Source organism: Aphelocoma coerulescens, chromosome 15 (assembly GCF_041296385.1).
Source record: "Aphelocoma coerulescens isolate FSJ_1873_10779 chromosome 15, UR_Acoe_1.0, whole genome shotgun sequence".
Taxonomy (NCBI): domain Eukaryota; kingdom Metazoa; phylum Chordata; class Aves; order Passeriformes; family Corvidae; genus Aphelocoma; species Aphelocoma coerulescens.
The window spans coordinates 50,760-71,750 of NC_091029.1; the positions used below are offsets into that span (position 1 = coordinate 50,760).

Below are 20,991 nucleotides of genomic sequence, written 5' to 3' on the forward strand. Positions count from 1 at the left end.
AGGTAAAGGCTTCATCGCAGAGTCCCGTGATACTTGCGGAGGACTCAGGAGGGCGGCAAGACAAGTCTGTCAGCCAGTCGGCGAGGAGTTCGGTGTAATACAAGGGGACTACCTGAAACACACAAATGACAATGGATGCTTAGAGCTGTACCAGAACTTGGCACCCAAGGCATAACAAGTGGTTCTTTCCACCAGTGACTTCTTACCTCATTCACTTGACCTTGACTGCTAAGATCTGGCTTTACCTCCTAAGAACAAAGACAAAGAACAATCCTGTAACACAGCCACCATTTATGTTTGCCCTGCAAAGACAAACAGTGACCAACCTTCAGGTGGGAATCCCCTCACACGGTATGGGGCGCTCTGCCGCAGATTTAATCCGTCTGCATCTGCAAGAAAGTGATGACAAAAGTCAAAGAGCTGCATTAGAACTTCACAGCTCCGGCCATCCTGTATGAGTCTAGGAATACCATCTTGAGGCCAAACTACAACCTACACCACAAATTCCACATCCCCAGGCCTTGTCCTATTACACCCATACTCCACAGTATGCATCAGGGAAGAGCAGCTCTGGGCCAAACCCACTCAGGCACCCGTGACACAGAAGATGACAAACAAGGGGACACAAGGAGAGAAAACTCTAGGCTAGATGATCACAAGGACTGAGCAAATGAGGAATGAGATGACCGCGGCGAGACCGACGGTGAGCCAACGAGGCTGCAAGAACCCCGGCAGAGGAGGATGATAACAGAAGGGCTTATTCCAAGAACCGCAAAGATGGATGCCCGAGAATTGGACGGGTGGAATCCTCCAGCTATCTTCACATTCTTAAAAGTCCCCATGCCCTATAATGGATCATTGCAGGGCAGAGCTGACAATGCAGCTCAGAACAAGACCTGAAAAGACACCCGACTCAACGTCGCTGAAGAGAGATGTGATCCTGATGCACCTCCAAGCTCACAAGTCAAAGGATCAATGATATCGGCACCACACTGAGGAACACCAAGAACAGAGATGCTAAGAATAATGCCCAGCATTTGCGATAAGCATCTCAAAGGACTAAGGCAAAAGACCTGTGACATGAGATGCACAAAAGACAGAGAACGCACAATAGACAGGTGACACGTACCAGGCCTGCTCTGCCCTGCGCACCTCGGCACTGTGATCAAAAGCGAGACTTAAGCTTTATGGGTCCTAAGGGATACCCCTTCTTGGGTATCCCCACCTCCAAATCTGACTCAAAAATACCTCCTGGTGAGTCCCAACTCAACACCCCGCTTTCACCCCTACTGTGGGTCACAGGTCTCAACTCATCTCTTGGATGTCTGGGGATGTCAATCTGCCTCAGGTGCAAAAGAAGGCTGCATCACCATGCGGGAAGCTCGTGCCTTCACCGGGCTGGTTCTCTCTTAGTCAGCTACAATAAAGAAAACCAGACAAACATCAGTGCATGAACTTAGTGGCACCTCAGCCAAAACCTGTCAATTCTGCCACTCACCGTCTCCTAACAAGGCTGGCCTCCTCAGGCCGCACGCTTTGGCCACGCTCTGAGGCCAACGCCATCGTCATCGTCACAGAGTATACCACGGTTAAGAGGAGACGAGGTGATGCGGCATTGCCGAAACTTGAGTGGGCCCTCGCTCCTCCCTCCCTCCGCAACTCACTGCGACTACCCGGCCGTTGCCGAAGGCAACCTGGACGGGCACGTTCAAATGGAAAAGGTAAAGGCTCCGTCACAGAGTCCTGTAATACTTCCGGTGGGCTAACGACAGCGGCGAGCCAGGTCCATCAGCCAGTTGGCAAGGAATTTCACCATAATACATGGGGACTGCCTGAAGCACACAAATGACAATGGATGCTTAAAGCTTAGAGTGACAGAACTTGGCATCAAAACAATAACCACCGGTTCAGTACACAGGTCACCACTTACCTCACTAACTCAATTTTGACTGCTGAGACCTGGCATTACCTCCTAAAAACAAAGACAAAGAACGATGCTGTAACACAGCCACCAGTTACACTTGCCCCACAAACAAACGGTGACGGACCTTCCTGCAGGAAACCCCCTCACCTGGTATATGGGGCGCTCTGCCACGGATTTAATCTGTCTGCATCTGCAAGAAAGTGATGACAAAAGTCAAAGGGCTGCATGAAAACTTCACAGCTCCAGCCATCTTGTGACAAACTAGGAATATCATCTAGAGGCCAGAATACACCCTACATTATGGATTTAAAGGCCTTGGGCCTTGTTCTATTACACCTATATGCCAGATTATGCAGCAGGGCAGAGCAGCTCTGGGCCATTCCATGCAGGCACCCGTGACACAGGAGACGACAAAAGAGGGGATGCAATGAGGAGAACTCTCGGCAAAAAGCATGACTGCAATCACATCAAAGGGCTAAGGCAAAAGACCTGTGACACGAGATGCCCAAAAGACACAGCATGCACAATAGACAAGTGACGCAACATGCACTGCGATTGCTCTGCCCTGCGCACCTCAGCATCGTGATCAAATGTGAAGCTTTCCCATTATGCGGGCTAAGGAGCCCCTCCTTGGACATCCCCATCTCCAAAGCTGACTCAAAACTCCCTCCCAGCAAGCCCCAGCCCAACACCCCGCTTTCATTCCCTCCGTGGGTCATATCCCTCAACTTATCTCTCGGACATCTGGGGATGTGAATCTTCCTGGGGCGCAAAAGAAGGCGGCCTCTCGCTGGCACAGAAGCTCCTGCCATTGCCAGGCTGTTGTCTCTCAGTCAGCTACAATAAAGACAACCAAACATCAGTATATGAGCTTAGTGGCATGCCAGCCAAAACCCAACAATTCCACTACTCACCGTTCACTAAGAGAGCCCGGGTCCTCAGGCCGCACACTCTGGCCACGCTCCAAGGCCGACGCCATCATCGCAGGGTATACCTGGGTTGAGTGGAGACGAGGTTATGCAGCATTGCTGAAACTTGAGTGGACCCTTGTTCCTCCTCCCTCCCCGACATGCTGCAACTCCTCGGCCGTTGCTGAAGGCTACCCAGACGGTACCTTCGCATGGAAAAGGTAAAGGCTTCATCGCAGAGTCCCATGATACTTGCAGAGGACTCACGAGGGCAGCGAGCCAGGTCCATCAGCCAGTTGGTGAGGGGTTTCAGTGTAATACAAGGGGACCACCTGAAACACACAAATGACAGTGGATGCTTAGAGCTGTACCAGAACTTGACACCCAAGGCATAACAAGTGGTTCTTTCCACCACTGACTTCTTACCTCATTCACTTGACCTTGACTGCCGAGATCTGGCTTTACCTCCTAAGAACAAAGACAAAGAACAATGCTGTAACAAAGCCACCAGTTACACTTGCTGAGGAAACACAAACAGTGACCGACCTTCCTGTGGGAACCCCGTCACCCGGTATAGGGCGCTCTGGCACGGATTTAATCTGTCTGCACCTGCAAGAAAGTGATGACAAAAGTCAAAGGGCTGCATGAGAGCTTCACAGCTCCAGCCATCTTGTGACAATCTAGAAATATCATCTAGAGGACAAACTGCACCCTACATTACAAATTTCAAGTCCCCAAGCCTTGTTCTATTACACCGATATGCCAGGGTATGCAGCAGGGCAGAGCAGCTCTGGGCCAAACCCATGCAGGCACCCATGACAGAGGAGATGACAAACGAGAGGATACAACAAGGAGAGAGAACTCAGGGTGGAAAGCATGACTGCAAGCACATCAAAGGGCTAAGGCAAAAGACCTGTGACACAAGATGCCCAAAAGACACGGCATGCACAATAGACAAGTGACACAACATGCACTCGGATTGCTCTGCCCTGCGCACCTCAGCATTGCGATCAAATGTGAGGCTTTCCCATTATGCGGGCTAAGGGGCCCCTTCTTGGACATCCCCATCTCCAAAGCTGACTCAAAACTCCCTCCCAACAAGCCCCGACACGACACCCCGCTTTCATTCCCTCCGTGGGTCATATCCCTCAACTTATCTCTCGGACATCTGGGGATGTGAATCTTCCTGGGGCGCAAAAGAAGGCGGCCTCTCGCCGGCACAGAAGCTCCTGCCATTGCCAGGCTGTTGTCTCTCAGTCAGCTACAATAAAGACAACCAAACATCAGTATATGAGCTTAGTGGCATGTCAGCCAAAACCCAACAATTCCACTACTCACCGTCCACTAAGAGCCCGGGTCCTCAGGCCGCACGCTCTGGCCGCGCTCCAAGGCCGACGCCATCATCGCAGGGTATACCTGGGTTGAGTGGAGACGAGGTTATGCAGCATTGCTGAAACTTGAGTGGACCCTCGCTCCTCCTCCCTCCCTGACATGCTGCAACTCCTCGGCCGTTGCTGAAGGCTACCCAGACCGTACCTTCGCATGGAAAAGGTAAAGGCTTCATTGCCGAGTCCCATGATACTTGCAGAGGACTCACGAGGGCAGCGAGCCAGGTCCATCAGCCAGTCGGTGAGGGGTTTCAGTGTAATACAAGGGGACCACCTGAAACACACAAATGACAGTGGATGCTTAGAGCTGTACCAGAACTTGGCACCCAAGGAATAGCAAGTGGTTCTTTCCACCAGTGACTTCTTACCTCGTTCACTTGACCTTGACTGCTGAGATCTGGCTTTACCTCCTAAGAACAAAGACAAAGAACAATCCTGTAACACAGCCACCAGTTACACTTGCTGAGGAAACACAAACAGTGACTGACCTTCCTGTGGGAACCCCCTTAACCGGTACAGGGCGCTCTGGCACGGATTTAATCTGTCTGCATCTGCTAGAAAGTGATGACAAAAGTCAAAGGGCTGCATGAGAACTTCACAGCTCCAGCCATCTTGTGACAATCTAGAAATATCATCTAGAGGACAAACTGCACCCTACATTACAAATTTCAAGTCCCCAAGCCTTGTTCTATTACACCGATATGCCAGGGTATGCAGCAGGGCAGAGCAGCTCTGGGCCAAACCCATGCAGGCACCCATGACAGAGGAGATGACAAACGAGAGGATACAACAAGGAGAGAGAACTCAGGGTGGAAAGCATGACTGCAAGCACATCAAAGGGCTAAGGCAAAAGACCTGTGACACAGGACACCCAAAAGACATGGCATGCACTATAGACAAGTGACACAACATGCACTGCGATTGCTCTGCCCTGCGCACCTCAGCATTGTCATCAAATGTGAGACTTTCACTTTATGCGGGCTAAGGCGCCCCTTCTTGGGTATCCCCATCTCCAAAGCTGACGCAAAAATCCCTCCCGGTGAGGCCCGACTCGATACTCCGCTTTCATCCCCTTGACTTATCTCTCGGACGCCCTGAGATGTGAATCCACTGGGGACGCAAAAGAAGACCGCCTCACCATCCTGGAAGCTCCTACCATTGCCGGGCTTTTGTCTTTTAGACAGCTACAATAAAGAAAACCAAACATCAGTACAGGAACTTCGTGGCACATTGGCCAAGCCCCCAACAGTTCCGCTACTCACCGTCTCTTAAGAAGGCCGGGGTCCTTGGGCCCCACGCTTTGGCCACACCCTGAGGCCGATACCGTCACCGCAGGGTATGCCTGTGTTAAGAGGAGAGGAGGTGATGCGGGACTGCTGAAACTTGAGCGGACCCTCGCTCCCCCCCCCTCCCACCCCGACTTGCCGCAACTCCTCGGCCGGCGCCAAAGGCTACCGGGACCGTACCTTCACATGGAAAAGGTAAAGGCTTCATCGCAGAGTCCCATGATACTTGCGGAGGACTCAGGAGGGCGGCAAGACAGGTCCATCAGCCAGTCGGCGAGGAGTTCGGTGTAATACAAGGGGACTACCTGAAACACACAAATGACAATGGATGCTTAGAGCTGTACCAGAACTTGGCACCCAAGGCATAACAAGTGGTTCTTTCCACCAGTGACTTCTTACCTCATTCACTTGACCTTGACTGCTAAGATCTGGCTTTACCTCCTAAGAACAAAGACAAAGAACAATCCTGTAACACAGCCACCATTTATGTTTGCCCTGCAAAGACAAACAGTGACCAACCTTCAGGTGGGAACCCCCTCACATGGTATGGGGCGCTCTGCCACAGATTTAATCCGTCTGCATCTGCAAGAAAGTGATGACAAAAGTCAAAGAGCTGCATTAGAACCTCACAGCTCCAGCCATCCTGTATGAGTCTAGGAATACCATCTTGAGGCCAAACTACAACCTACACCACAAATTCCACATCCCCAGGCCTTGTCCTATTACACCCATACTCCACAGTATGCATCAGGGAAGAGCAGCTCTGGGCCAAACCCACTCAGGCACCCGTGACACAGAAGATGACAAACAAGGGGACACAACAAGGAGAGAAAACTCTAGGCTAGATGATCACAAGGACCGAGCAAATGAGGAATGAGATGACCACGATGAGAGACCAATGGTGAGCCAACAAGGCTGCAAGAACCCTGGCAGAGGAGGATGATAACAGAAGGGCTTATTCCAAGAACCGCAAAGATGGATGCCCGAGAATTGGACGGGTGGAATCCTCTAGCTATCTCCACATTCTTACAAGCCTTCATCCTCTATAATGGATCATTGCAGTGCACAGCTGACAATGCAGCTCAGAACAAGACCTGAAAAGACACCCGACTCAATGTCGCTGAAGAGAGATGTGATCCTGATGCACCTCCAAGCTCACGAGTCAAAGGATCAATGATATCGGCACCACACTGAGGAACACCAAGAACAGAGATGCTAAGAATAATGTCCAGCGTTTGCGAGAAGCATCTCAAAGGGCTAAGGCAAAAGACCTCTGACATGAGATGCACAAAAGACAGAGAACGCACAATAGACAGGTGACATGTACCAGGCCTGCTCTGCCCTGCGCACCTTGGCACTGTGATCAAAAGCGAGACTTAAGCTTTATGGGGCCTAAGGGGCCCCTTCTTGGGTATCCCCACCTCCAAATCTGACTCAAAAATACCTCCTGGTGAGTCCCAACTCAACACCCCGCTTTCACCCCTACTGTGGGTCACAGGTCTCAACTTATCTCTTGGATGTCTGGGGATGTCAATCTGCCTCGGGTGCAAAAGAAGGCTGCATCACCATGCGGGAAGCTCGTGCCTTCACCGGGCTGGTTCTCTCTTAGTCAGCTACAATAAAGAAAACCAGACAAACATCAGTGCATGAACTTAGTGGCACCTCAGCCAAAACCTGTCAATTCTGCCACTCACCGTCTCCTAACAAGGCTGGCCTCCTCAGGCCGCACGCTTTGGCCACGCTCTGAGGCCAACGCCATCGTCATCGTCACAGAGTATACCTGGGTTAAGAGGAGACGAGGTGATGCGGCATTGCCGAAACTTGAGTGGGCCCTCGCTCCTCCCTCCCTCCGCAACTCACTGCAACTACCCGGCCGTTGCCGAAGGCAACCTGGACGGCACGTTCAAATGGAAAAGGTAAAGGCGTCGTCACAGAGTCCTGTAATACTTCCGGAGGGGTAACGACAGCGGCGAGCCAGGTCCATCAGCCAGTTGGCAAGGAGTTTCACCATAATACATGGGGACTGCCTAAAGCACACAAATGACAATGGATGCTTAAAGCTTAGAGTGACAGAACTTGGCATCGAAACAATAACAACCAGTTCAGTACACCGGTCACCACTTACCTCACTAACTCGAATTTGACTGCTGAGATCTGGCATTACCTCCTAAAAACAAAGACAAAGAACGATGCTGTAACACAGCCACCAATTACACTTGCCCCGCAAACAAACGGTGACTGACCTTCCTGCAGGAAACCCCCTCACCTGGTATATGGGGCGCTCTGCCACAGATTTAATCTGTCTGCATCTGCAAGAAAGTGATGACAAAGGTCAAAGGGCTGCATGAGAACTTCACAGCTCCAGCCATCTTGTGACAACCTAGGAATATCATCTAGAGGCCAGACTACACCATACATTACAGATTTAAAGGCCTTGGGCCTTGTTCTATTACACCTATATGCCAGAGAATGCAGCAGGGCAGAGCAGCTCTGGGCCAAACCCATGCAGGCACCCGTGACACAGGAGACGACAAAAGAGGGGATGCAACGAGGAGAGAGAACTCTCGGCAAAAAGCATGACTGCAAGTACATCAAAGGGCTGAGGCAAAAGACCTGTGACACAAGATGCCCAAAAGACATGGCATGCACTATAGACAAGTGACACAACATGCACTCGGATTGCTCTGCCCTGCGCACCTCAGCATTGCGATCAAATGTGAGACTTTTCCATTATGTGGGCTAAGGCACCCCTTCTTGGCTATCCCCATCTCCAAAGCTGACTCAAAATTCCCTCCCAGCAAGCCCCGACCCGACACCCCACTTTCATTCCCTCGGTGGGTCGCAGCCCTCAACTTATCTCTTGGACATCTGGGGATGTGAATCTTCATGGGGCGCAAAGGAAGGCAGCCTCTCGCCATCCCAGAAGCTCCTCCCATTGCCACGCTGTTCTCTCTCAGTCAGCAACAATAAAGAAAACCAAACATCACTACACGAGCTTACTGGCACGTCAGCCAAAACCCCAACAATTCCACTACTCACCGTCGCCTAAGAGGGCCCGGGTCCTCGGGCCGCACGCTCCGAGGCCAACACCGTCATCGCAGGGTATACCTGGGTTGAGTGGAGACGAGGAGTAGCGGCATGGCTGAAACATGAGGGGACGCCCGCTCCTCCTCCCTCCCCGACTTGCCACAACTCTTCGGCCGTTGCCAAAGGCTACCCGGACAGTACCTTCACATGGAAAAGGTAAAGGCTTCGTCGCAGAGTCCCATGATAGTTACAGAGGACTCACGAGGACAGCGAGCCGGGTCCAGCAGCCAGTCGGTGAGGGGTTTCAGCGTAATACAAGCGGTGCGCCTGAAACACACAAATGACAACGGATGCTTAGAGCTGTACCAGAACTTGGAACCCAAGGAATAACAAGTGGTTCTTATCACCAGTGACTTCTTACCTCGTTCACTTGATCTTGACTGCTGAGATCTGGCTTTATCTCCTAAGAACAAACACAAAGAACAATCCTGTAACACAGCCACAATTTAAACTTGCCCTGCAAACACAAACGGTGACCGACCTTCCTGCGGGAACCCCCTCACCCGGTATACGGCGCTCTGCCACGGACTTAATCCGTCTGCATCTGCAAGAAAGTGATGACAAAAGTCCAAGGGCTGCATGATAACCTAACAGCTCCAGCCACCTTGTGTCAATCAAGGAATATCATCTAGATGCCAAACTACACCCTACATTACAAATTTCATGTCCCCGAGCCTTGTTCTATTACACCGATATGCCAGGGAATGCAGCAGGGCAGAGCAGCTCTGGGCCAAACCCACTCAGGCACCCGTGACACAGGAGATGACAAACAAGGGGATGCAACAAGGAGAGAGAACTCATGGTGGAAAGCATGACTGCAAGCACATCGAAGGGCTAAGGGAAAAGACCTGCAACACAAGACACCCAAAAGACACAGAATGTACAATAGACAATTGATGCAACATGCACTCAGACTGCTCTGCCCTGTGCACCTCAGCATTGTCATTAAATGCAAGACTTTCCCTTTATGCGGGCTAAGGCGCCCCTTCTTGGGTATCCCCATCTCCAAAGGTGACACAAAAATCCCTCCCAGGGAGGCCCAACTCGATACTCCGCTTTCATCCCCTTGACTTATCTCTCAGATGTCCTGAGTTGTGAATCCACCTGGGACGCAAAAGAAGACCGCCTCACCATCCAGGAAGCTCCTGCCATCGCCAGGCTGTTGTCGCTTAGATGGCTACAATAAAGAAAACCAAACATCAGTACACGAACTTCATGGCACATTGGCCAAACCGCAACAATTCCACTACTCACCGTCTCCTAAGAAGGCCGGGGTCCTCGGGCCACATGCTTTGGCCACGCCTCAAGGCCGACACCATCATCATAGGGTATACCTGAGTTAAGAGCAGACAAGATGATGCGGGACTGCTGAAACTTGAGTGGACCCTCGCTCCTCCTCCCTCCCTCCCTGACTTGCCACAACTCCTAGGCTGTTGCCAAAGGCTACCCGGACAGTACCTTCACATGGAAAAGGTAAAGGCTTCATCGCAGAGTCCCGTGATACTTGCGGAGGACTCAGGAGGGCAGCGAGACAGGTCCATCGGCCGGTCGGCGAGGAGTTCGGCGTAATACAAGGGGACTACCTGAAACACACAAATGACAATGGATGCTTAGAGCTGTACCAGAACTTGGCACCCAAGGCATAACAAGTGGTTCTTACAACCAGTGACTTCTTACCTCGTTCACTTGACCTTGACTGCTGAGATCTGGCTTTACCTCCTAAGAACAAACACAAAGAACAATGCTGGAACACAGCCACCTTTACACTTGCTCTGCAAACACAAATGGTGACCGACCTTCCTGGCGGGAACCCCCTTAACTGGTACAGGGGCGCTCTGCCACAGACTTAACCTGTCTGCATCTGCAGGAAAGTGATGACAAAATTCGAAGTGCTGCATGAGAACTTAACAGCTCCAGCCATCTTGTGTCAATCTCAGAATACCATCTAGAGGCCAAACTACACCCTACATTACAAATTTCAAGTCCACAGGCCTTGTTCTCTTACACCCATACACCAGAGTATGCATCAGGGCAGAGCAGCTCTGGGCCAAACCCACTCAGGCACCCGTGACACAGAAGATGACAAACGAGGGGACCCAACAAGGAGAGAAAACTCTGGGCTAGATGATGACAAGGACCAAGCAAATGAGGAATGAGATGACCGCAGCGAGACCGACGGTGAGGCGACAGGGCTCCAAGAACCCTGGCAGAAGAGGATGCTAACACAAAGGCTTTATCCAAGAACCGCAAAGATGGATGCCTGAGAGTTGTACAGGCAGAATCCTCTAGCTATCTTTGCATTTTCACAAGTCCTCATCCCCTTTAGTGGATTGTTTTGATGCACAGCTGTCAATGCAGCTCAGAACAAGACCTGAAAAGACACCTGACTCCACACTGCTAAAGAGATGCGATTCTGATGCATCTCCAAGCTCAAGAGTCAAAGGATCAATGGTATCAGCACCACACTGAGGAACACCAAGAGCAGAGATGCTAAGAATAACGCCCAGCATTTGCGATAACCATCTCAAAGGGCTAAGGCAAAGCACCTGTGACACGAGATGCACAAAAGACAGAGAACACACACTAGACAAGTGACATGCACCAGGACTGCTCTGCCCTGCATACCTTGGCATTGTGATCAAAAGCAGGATTTTCCCTTTATGTTGGCCTAAGGGGCCCCTTCTTGGGTATCCCCACCTCCAAATCTGACTCAAAAATCCCTTCCGGCGAGTCCCAACTCAGTAACCTGATGTCACCCCCTCTGTGGGTCACAAGCTTCAACTTATCTCTCAAATGCCTGGGGATGTGAATCTGCCTTGGGCGCAAAAGAAGGCCACCTTGCCATCCTGGAAGCTCCTGCCATCACTGGGCTGTTCTCTCTCCATCAGCTACAAAAAAGAAAACCAAACCCAACATCAGTACATTAGCTTAGTGGCACCTCAGCCAAAACCCGACAATTCTGCTACTCACCGTCTCCTAATAGGACCAGGGTCCCTGGGCCGCGTGATTTGGCCGCACTCCAAGGCTGACACTGTCATTGCAGGGTATACCTGGATTAGGAGGAGACAAGGTGATGTGGCATTGCTGAGACTTGAGCAGACCCTCATTCCTCCTCCCTCCTTGACATGCTGCAGCTCCCCAGCCATTGCTAAAGGCTGCTCAGAAAGACCCTTCGAATGGAAAAGGGGAAGGCTTGGTCAAAGAGTCCCATAATACTTTCAGAGGGCTCACAAGGGTGGCGAGCCGGGTCTGCCAGTCACAGAGGTTCAGAGAACACAAGCAGACCACCTGAAACACACAAATGACAACGGATGCTTCGAGCTGTACCAGAACTTGACACCCAAGGAATAACAACTTTCTTTCCACCGGTCACCGCTTACCACGCTCACTTGACCTCGACTGCTGCTATACAGCTTTACCTCCTAAAAATAAAGACAAAGAAAAATGCTGGAACATAGCCACCATTTACACTTGCCCTGCAAACACAGTGACTGACCTTCCTGCGGGAACCCCCTCAACCAGTGGGGGGCGCACTGCCACAGATTTAACCCATCTGCATCTGCAAGAAAGTGATGACAAAAGTCAAAGTGCTGCATGAGAACTTAACAGCTCCAGCCATCCTGTGTCAATCTAGGAATATCATCTAGAGGCCACACTATATCCTACATAACAAATCTCAAGTCCCAGGGCCCTGTCCTATTACAACTATATGCCAGACTGTGCAGCAGGGCAGAGCAGCTCCAGACCAAACCCATGCAGGCACCTGTGACACAGGAGATCACAAACAAGGTGAAGGGATGAGGAGAGAAAACTCTCAGTGAGAAGAATGACTGCAGGCACATTGAAGAGCTAAGACAGAAGACATGAGATGCCCAAAAGAGACAGGGCACACAATAGACAAGTGACATGACATGCACTGGGTCTGCTCTGCCTGGCGCACCTCAGCCTTGTGATCAAAAGTGAGACTTTCCTTTCATGGGGCCTAAGGGGCCCCTTCTTAGACATCCCCATCTCTGAAGCAGACTCAATATTCCCTCCCAGTGAGCCCCGACCCGACACTCCGCTTTCATCCCCTCGACTTATCTCTCGGACGTGCAGGGATGCAAATCCTCCTCGGGCACAAAAAAAGGCCACCTTGCTGTCCAGGATGCTCCTGCCATTGCCAGGCTGTTCTCTCTTAGTCAGCTACAATAAAGAAAACCAAACCAAACATCAGTGCACGAACTTAGTGCCACCTCAGCCAGAACCCAACAATTCCGCTGCTCACCATCCCCTAAGAAGGCCAGGGTTCTCGGGCCGCACGCTTTGGCCATGCTCTGAGGCCGACGCCATCATCGCCACATATTCCTGGGTTAAGAGGAGACAAGGTGATGCGGCATTACTGAAACTTGAGCAGACCCTCACTCTTCCTTCCTCCCTGACTCACCACAACTACCCAGCCGTTGCCAAAGGGTGCCTGGACAGCACCTTTGAATGGAAAAGGTAAAGGCTCCGTCGCGGGGTCCCGTAACACTTCTGGAGGGCTCACAAGGGTGGCAGACCGGGTCCGTTGGCCAGTCATGGAGGTGCTTCAGCATAATACAAGTGGACCACCTAAAACACACAAACGATTGCGGATGCTTAGAGCTGTACCAGAACTTGGCACCCAAGGAATAACAACTTTTTCTTTCCACCGGTCACTGCTTACTTTGCTCACTTCACTTTAACTGCTGCTATCTGGCTTTACCTCCTAAAAACAAAGACAAAGAACAATGCTGGAACATAGCCACCATTTACACTTGCCCTGCAAACACAAACAGTGACTGACCTTCCTGCAGGAACCCCCTCAACCGGTGGGGGGCGCTCTGCCATGGATTTAACCCATCTGCATCTGAAAGAAAGTGATGACAAAAGTCAAAGGGCTGCATTAGAACTTCACAGCTCCAGCCATCCTGTGTCAATCTAGGAATAACATCTTGAGGTCAAACTACACCCTACATAACAAATCTCAAGTCCCAGGGCCCTGTCCTATTACACCTATAGGCCAGGGTATGCAGCAGGGCAGAGCAGCTCTGGGCCAAACCCATGCAGGTACCCGTGACACAGGAGATGACAAACAAGGCGATGCAACAAGGAGAGAAAACTCTCGGTGAGAAGAATGACTGCAAGCACATTGTAGGGCTAAGACTAAAGACATGAGACACGAGATGCCCAAACGAGACAGAACGCACAACAGACAAGTGTCATGACATGCACCGGGACTGCTCTGCACACATAAGCATTTTAATCAAAAGTGAGACTTTCCCTTTATGGGGCCTAGAGGGGCCCCTACTTAGGCATCCCCATCTCTGAAGCTGGCTCAATGTTCCCTCCCGGCGAGCCCTGACCTGACACTCTGCTTTCACCCCCTCGACTTATCTCTCGGATATCCAGGGATGCAAATCTACCTCAGGCATAAAAGAAGGCAGCCTCACCGTCCAGGAAGCTCCTGCCATCACCGGGCTGTTCTCTCTTAGTCAGCTACAATAAACAAAACCAAACCAAACAACAGTGCACAAACTTAGTGGCACCTCGGCCAGAACCGGACAATTCTGCCACTCACCATCTCCTATGTAGGCTGGGCTTCTCGGGCCGCACACTTCAGCCACACTCCGAGGCTGACGCCATCGTTGCGGGGTATACTGGGGTTAAGAGGAGACAAGGTGATGTGGCAGAGCTGAAACTTGAGCGGACCCTCAATGCTCCTCCCTCCATCCCTAACTTGCCACAACTCCTCGGCCGTTGCCAAAGGCAACGGGATGGTAGCTCCAAATGGAAAATGTAAAGACTTCATTGCAGAGTCCTGTAATGCTTCCGGAGGGTTCACGAGGGCAGCAAACTGGGTCCATTGGCTGGTTGGCGAGGAGGTTCAGCATAATACAAGTGGACCCTCTAAAGCACACAAATAACAGTGGATGCACCAGAAATTGATACCCAAGCAATAACAAGTCATTCTGTCCACTGGTCACTGCTTACCTCCCTCACTTGACCTTGACTGCTGAGATCTAGCTTTACCTCCTAAAAATAAAGACAAAGAACAATGCTGGAACACAGTCACCATTTACACTTGCCTTGCAAAGACTGACCCTCCTGCAGGAACCCCTCACCCGGTGTGGGGTGCTCTGCCACCGATTTAATCCATATGTGTCTGAAAGAAAGTGATGACAAAAGTCAAAGTGCTGCATGATAACTTAACAGCTCCAGGCATCCTGTGTCAATCTAGGAATATCATCTAGAGGCCAAACTACACCCTACAGAACAAATTCCAAGTCCCCAAGCCCTGCCCTATTATACCTATAGGCCAGACTGTGCAGTAGGGCAGAGCAGCTCCAGGCCAAATCCCATGCAGGATTTGCATGCAGCAGATGACAAAGGAGGGGACGCAACGAGAAAACTCTCGGCGAGAAGAATGACCACAAGCACATCAAAGGGCTAAGGCAAAAGACATGAGACATAAGATGCCCAAAAGACACAGAACACACAATAGACAAGTGACACAACACACACTGGGACTGCTCTGCCCTGCACACCTTGTCATTGTGATCAAAAGTGAGACTTTCCCTTTATGTGGCCTAAGGGGCCCCTTTGTGGGTAGCCGCATCTCCAAAGCTGACACAAAAATCCCTCCCGGCAACCCCCTACCCAACACCCCGCTTTCATCCCGTCAACTTATCTCTCAGACATCCTGGGAGGTGAATCCTCCTCAGGTGCAAAAGAGGGCCGCCTGGCCATCCAGGAAGCTCCTGCCGTTGCCAGGCTGTTGTCTCATAGTCAGCTACAATAAAGAAAACCAAATATCAAGGCTTGAACTTAGTGGCACATTAGCCAAAACCCAACAATTCCACTACTCATTGTCTCCTAAGAAGGCCGGGGTCCTGGGGCCACACGCTCTGGCCACGCTCCAAGGCTGACGCCGTCACCCCAGGGTATCCCTGGGTTGAGAGGAGACAAGGTGATGCGGCATTGCTGAGACTTGAGCAGACCCTCACTCCTCCCCCCTCCCTCCCTGACTGACCCCAACTTCTCAGCCATTGCCAAAGTCTGCCCGGACAGTATCTTTGAATGGAAAGGGCAAAGGCTTCATCATAGAGTCCCATAATGCTTTGGGAGGGCTCATGAGGGCAGCGAGCCAGGTACATCGGCCAGTCGGTGAGGGAGCTCGGCATAATACAAGTGGACCCCCTAAAACACACAAATGACAATGGATGCTTAGAGCTGTACCAGAACTTGGCACCCAAGGAATAACAACTTTTTCTTTCCACCGGTCACTGCTTACCACGCTCACTTGACTGCTGAGACCTTGCTTTCCCTCCTAAAAATAAAGACAAAGAAAAATGCTGTAACACAGCCACCATTTACACTTGCTCTGCAAAGGCAAATGGTGACTGACCTTCCTGTGTGAGCCCTCTCACCCGGTATGGGGCGCTCTGCCCCATTTAATTTAATCTGTCTGCATCTGAAAGAAAGTGATAACAAAAGTTAAAGGGGCGCATGATAACTTAACAGCTCCAGCCATCTTGTGTCAGTCCAGGAATACCATCTAGAGGCCAAACTACACCCCAACCACCGTTTGCACCTTCCCTGAAAAGCAGAATGGTTACCTGACCTTCCCAGCAGAGAAGGGGCAAAACAAAAGGAAAAGGCAGGTATCGATGTAGGGTCCAAAAGCATTGTGTTGGCCGTGGTAGTTTCCATCTGAAACCACTTGACTGTGATCTCTGTCATTTTGGAATAGTGGTTTGAATGCTGTGGACCACCTGTAAAACACAAAAAAACCCAAAGGATGCTTATAGTTTTATGACTAGTGTAACACCTCTGGTAGCATCTAGGTCTGTGCTGGAATCAATACTTATCTCTGTTGCCGGTACCCAGCTGGCTTACGATCTCCCCGGTGCCAACACCCAGCCGTGACAAGCACTTCACATCTTCAAAATGAAACAAAATACCAAACAATGAAGTAAACATAGAGCCGAAAGTCAGGCCTTTGCTAGGAGGTTGGGTGCCGACCCGCCTCGTCGCCGTGCTCCTCTGGCCTCCTCCATTTGTAGCGGGTTTACATCGTATCCCTCTGCAAAAGAATTATTTGTCAAAGTCACTTAGACACACACAGGGCAAGTTTAACCTTTCCCAGGTTCTCATTTCTCAAAGCAAACCGCCTAGGATCTGACAACAGCATGCATTAAGACAAAGGACTAGAAAACTGCAAGATGCTGCCATACCATTCCCGCCGAACCCTGCACGGACTGGCCGTGGTTGCTCCGTCTGAGGTGTGGCTCGGGTGGTTGCGCAAAGGTAAAGGTTACCCATAAAGTCTTCTTTCTATTCCACCTACCCCCCCACTCTATTCTACAGGGCAGAGCAGTTCCAGGCTAAACACAAACAACACATTAGGCTACAAACAGCGTGACATGAGAATGATAAAAAAAGCTCTCGGGGAGAAGAATGATGGCGAGGACCGAGATGACGCCAAAAGAGACAACTGATGGCATGGCAACAGTGGATGGAGGAAGCTCTAAGGAGCAGAAGACAAGACTGTAACAGAGTGACCTGTTATAAGAACAGTCGGTCACGATGATCAAGATGGCCACGAGTCACCCCAAGACACAGTGCTACGTTCAGAACACTCCTCATATCCTTACAAGCCCCAGGACATTACAACTCACGGCTGGAAAGGATGGATGGCAATACTGCCGGGACAAAGGACACAAAAGACGCCTGACTCGAGGCTTCTGAGATGTGATTCCGAGACACGGCCAAGCCCACCAGTAAAAGAACAAACGATATCGGCGTCATGCCGAGAAGCGCGAAAGTTCAAGAACCTAGAGATGATAAACAATGCTTGCAATAAGGTCCTCGAGGGGAAAAGGCAGAGATAGCTGATCCAAGGGACCCCAAAGACATGCTAGACAACACAACACAGGCTGGAACTGCTCTGCACTGCACACCCTACGGTTGCAAACAAAAGTAGGGCCGCTGCCTTTAGCTATCCTAAGAGGCCCCTTAGAGGACATCCCTTAGCCCTACACTAACTATTAAATATCTCCCAGGAATTTCCACCTGGCTACCCTGCTATCATCCCATCTCTGAGTCAAAGCCCCCGACTTATCTTTAAGACAAGTGGCAACGTGAATCCACTTTGGACACAAAATGAGTCCTCCTTAGCCATCTCAGAAGGCCTCCAGATAGCCAGGTTAGCCTCTTAGGCAGCTAAGATAAAGAAAACCAAAATCAGTGCACAAGTTTATTGGCATATGGGCCAAATCCCAGCAATTTAGCTACTCAGTCTCTCCTAAGTATGCTCGAGTCTGGGGCTTTGTCCGGAGTCAAAAAGCTGTGGTCTTTATTTCAATAGACATCTGGGTTAGTGAGGGACAGTTATGTGGCGTTTCTGTGAGCATGGTGGATGCATTTGGATGCTTTAAGACACATAAATGCATCTGTTGTGCTCAAGGAAAAGGCCTAGGGGACTCCAAACAGACACCTTTTCCCATTGTATGGCTTTCAAAGCCCTTCCCAGCACTTCCCGAACCAGTTACCCTGCTCCCTCTCCCAGACGCAATCTACAACTTACCTATCAGCAGCCTCAGTTTTGGATGGCACCTTTGACATGGCGTAGGTCTCTTTTATGACATGATGAACATGCTGAAAAAATTTGAACCTTCATACTCAATATAACCCAGAAGTTACAGCACTCCTAAAAGAACAAGAACAAAAACCAAAATTATAAAAGCACCTTACAAGCCCTGAACACTCAGCCTAAAATCACAAGCTTAAATACTCCCAGCATTTAGTACTATCTTCAAAGCCTCTACTGCTTTAAAGGCCAAAAGCACCTACTGAAAAAAATAGCTGAGATAATCTGAAAGACCCCTTTCATTGAAGTGAGAGGAGACCTCTTATCCCAGTCAATCCCAGAGAGAGAATGAATGCCTGTGGCAAAGGCTGGGGTTAATATACCCCTAGCCAGGCCCGCCTCTCGTTCCCACAATGCCCGGGAAAAGGGAGGAGGTAATTAGCACCAGGTATAAAATCTCTCAAAGGAGCTGCAGCTGCTTGGCTCCTTTGATTTAAATTCAAGATGAGTAAAGGGCTGGAGAGAAGAAAAACAGCTCTTCAGGGAAATGATGACACCTTCTTTTTTGCTACAACTGCATCAAGCAAAAGGGCAGAGACGGGGTAAGAAATAAAACTTTATGTTTTGGCAGTATAGATAGGTAAGGGGGATAATTAGTTGTTAATTTGCATAACCATTCCTTAATGATTGCTAAGCTGTAGTCTACATGTGGCTAAGTGGGGTGGAGAAGAATAGTAATGATATGAATGGTATAACTGTCATTGGGACCTCTAATTAAGATTATATACATGATAAAGAAAAATATAGCACCCTATAAAATATAACAGCCTTGGGTGGTGTTAGGGTTATGTATGTGCCAGGCTGGCTCCCATATGAGATATTTGGTACTGGGGCATGGGTAGAAGTGCCCTGAAATGCAGATTTCAACCCTTAAAATGCTCAAAAAGGGAGTGATTCCTTCAACTGAATGCCTTAAAATGAGGAAACAGAGGGTGTTTACCTCTGCTTAAACCAATACAATAGCAAATAAGTAGTTTCTCCACTTTAATTTAGTCCTCTAAAATATTGGGAAAAGAGGTGGTTTCCTCACTTTAAATCTCTCAAATGATGGGAAAAAGGGGGATTTTTCTCTCAGTTCAAACCCTTGAAAAGGAGGGACATCTGGGCTTCCCCCTCAGTTTAAACATTAGGATGATGAAAATGCAGGAGTTACCCTTAATTCAAACCCATGAAATAGCACAGTTGATGTTTTCCCTTTCCATTTAAACTAGAAAATAATGGAAAGTGGGAATTCTCTGTCAACTGATACCCTTAACAGCATAAAAAAGGCAGGGTTTCCTTCAAAGGATACCATTAAAATTGCAGGGGAAGGGGATTTTCCCTCAATTTGATTGCAGACAATTATGGAAAAGGAAGCTTTTTCCCCTCAATTTAAACCCCTTTTTTCCTAATAAACCCTCTCTTTTCTCGGGGTACTGTGGAAGGACTAGGGGCTCTGGGGAGGGACTGACAAGATAAAAGGCGAAAGTTGAAACTTTCCCCCCGGCACCCCATAAGCTGCCCTGCCTGCTCAGGTGCTTGGGTGCATCTGACTGCTCCCTAGCTCCTGCTGGATGCTCCAACTGTTGTTCCTGGAGGGACACTCGGGACACCTCCATTGGCCCCTCCGGACTAGCAGCGCCCTGTGCAGGTGTGCCGGGGTAACCCTCTGAAAGCAGCCGGTCGCACCTGGAGCTGCTGCACCTTGGAGCGGTGAGGTGGAGAAAGGTCCTGCCGGTCGTTCCCTCCCCTACATGGGCCATTGTCTGCCCCTGAAACACCGGGGTGCCAGGCTTTCCTTTCCGTGGAAAAGGACTGGTCTCCTCGTCTGGGTGCCCGTGGCCAAAATTGGGATTCTGCCTCGAAAAGAAAGAAATAGGCCACCAGGAGCTAGCAAATTTGTTCTGGTTTGGCCAAATTTAGAAATATATCCTCTGAGAGAAGGCACAATCACCCCTCCCCCACCAGGTTCAGGAAAAAATAAATTTTCCTCTCAGGAAAGTGAAGGAGATAAAACTATTGATTTACCAAACACACGGGAAAAGGAAAATAATGCTAAATAATAAAATCTTTCGCTGTGGAGGAAAAACCTGGGAAAATGTTAGAGTCCTCCCTTTGGTCTCCTCGGAGCTGGGGCTTGGCCCAGGGCCAGGCCCTCTGTGCCCGATGGAAAGTCCTCCTGATGTGCTCTGAGGTTGAAAGCAGTCCAGTAGAAAAGGGAGAAAATCCGGAATTCCAGGGAAGGAAAAACAAAGTTCAACTCTCAGTCTCTCTCCAGAGAACAAGAAACTGAAACAACTGGCCAAAAGCTGACTGGAAAGCAGCAAGCCGGGTGCTTCCTCGCTCCCCTGCCGCAGCTGGGGGGAAAAAAAAAACCTGTGAGTGTTTCTGCTTACAGGTATTTTCCTTCTGCTTTTCTTCACAGGGGCTTTTCTGCCAAGGTCATTCCTGTGTGATTTTATCTTGAAAAATGTTTTTTGGTACAGACTCACTGGTATTTAACCTCGTAAAAATCATATGGCAAGACTTAACATTAACCCAGAAGTTCCGACGCACCACCGCACAACTGGGATTGCGGCTACTGTACGACCTCACAGACAAATCAGCGGCACCTGTTCAGCCAACAGCAGCAGCACCGCACAGCGTCGAGGGGTACTCGGCGGGAGCCGCGCGGCGCGGCCGGGACAGAGCCGGCCCCGCCGCTGCCTGACGCCGCCCGCGCGCCTCCCGCCCGCCTCCCGCCCGCCCCCGTCGCCGCTGACCCCAC

At 50.2% G+C, this 20,991-nt stretch overlaps 3 long non-coding RNA genes across 3 annotated transcripts; all 3 read right to left on the reverse strand.

Annotated features, from left to right (window-relative positions):
• Positions 1 to 12,701: 12,701 nt before the first annotated feature.
• LOC138119342 (uncharacterized) lies at positions 12,702 to 13,100 on the reverse strand. The gene is made up of 3 exons (XR_011155474.1): positions 13,020 to 13,100; positions 12,861 to 12,940; positions 12,702 to 12,778 (listed from the first exon to the last, which is right to left on the reverse strand). It is a non-coding gene; the product is annotated as an uncharacterized lncRNA (long non-coding RNA).
• A 2,190-nt stretch (positions 13,101 to 15,290) lies between these two features.
• Positions 15,291 to 16,363, reverse strand: LOC138119008 (uncharacterized). The gene is made up of 4 exons (XR_011155358.1): positions 16,213 to 16,363; positions 16,002 to 16,067; positions 15,888 to 15,923; positions 15,291 to 15,386 (listed from the first exon to the last, which is right to left on the reverse strand). It is a non-coding gene; the product is annotated as an uncharacterized lncRNA (long non-coding RNA).
• Positions 16,364 to 17,636: 1,273 nt separating this feature from the next.
• On the reverse strand, positions 17,637 to 18,516 carry LOC138119378 (uncharacterized). Its single transcript, XR_011155485.1, has 3 exons — positions 18,449 to 18,516; positions 18,183 to 18,305; positions 17,637 to 17,818 (listed from the first exon to the last, which is right to left on the reverse strand). It is a non-coding gene; the product is annotated as an uncharacterized lncRNA (long non-coding RNA).
• Positions 18,517 to 20,991: the final 2,475 nt, after the last annotated feature.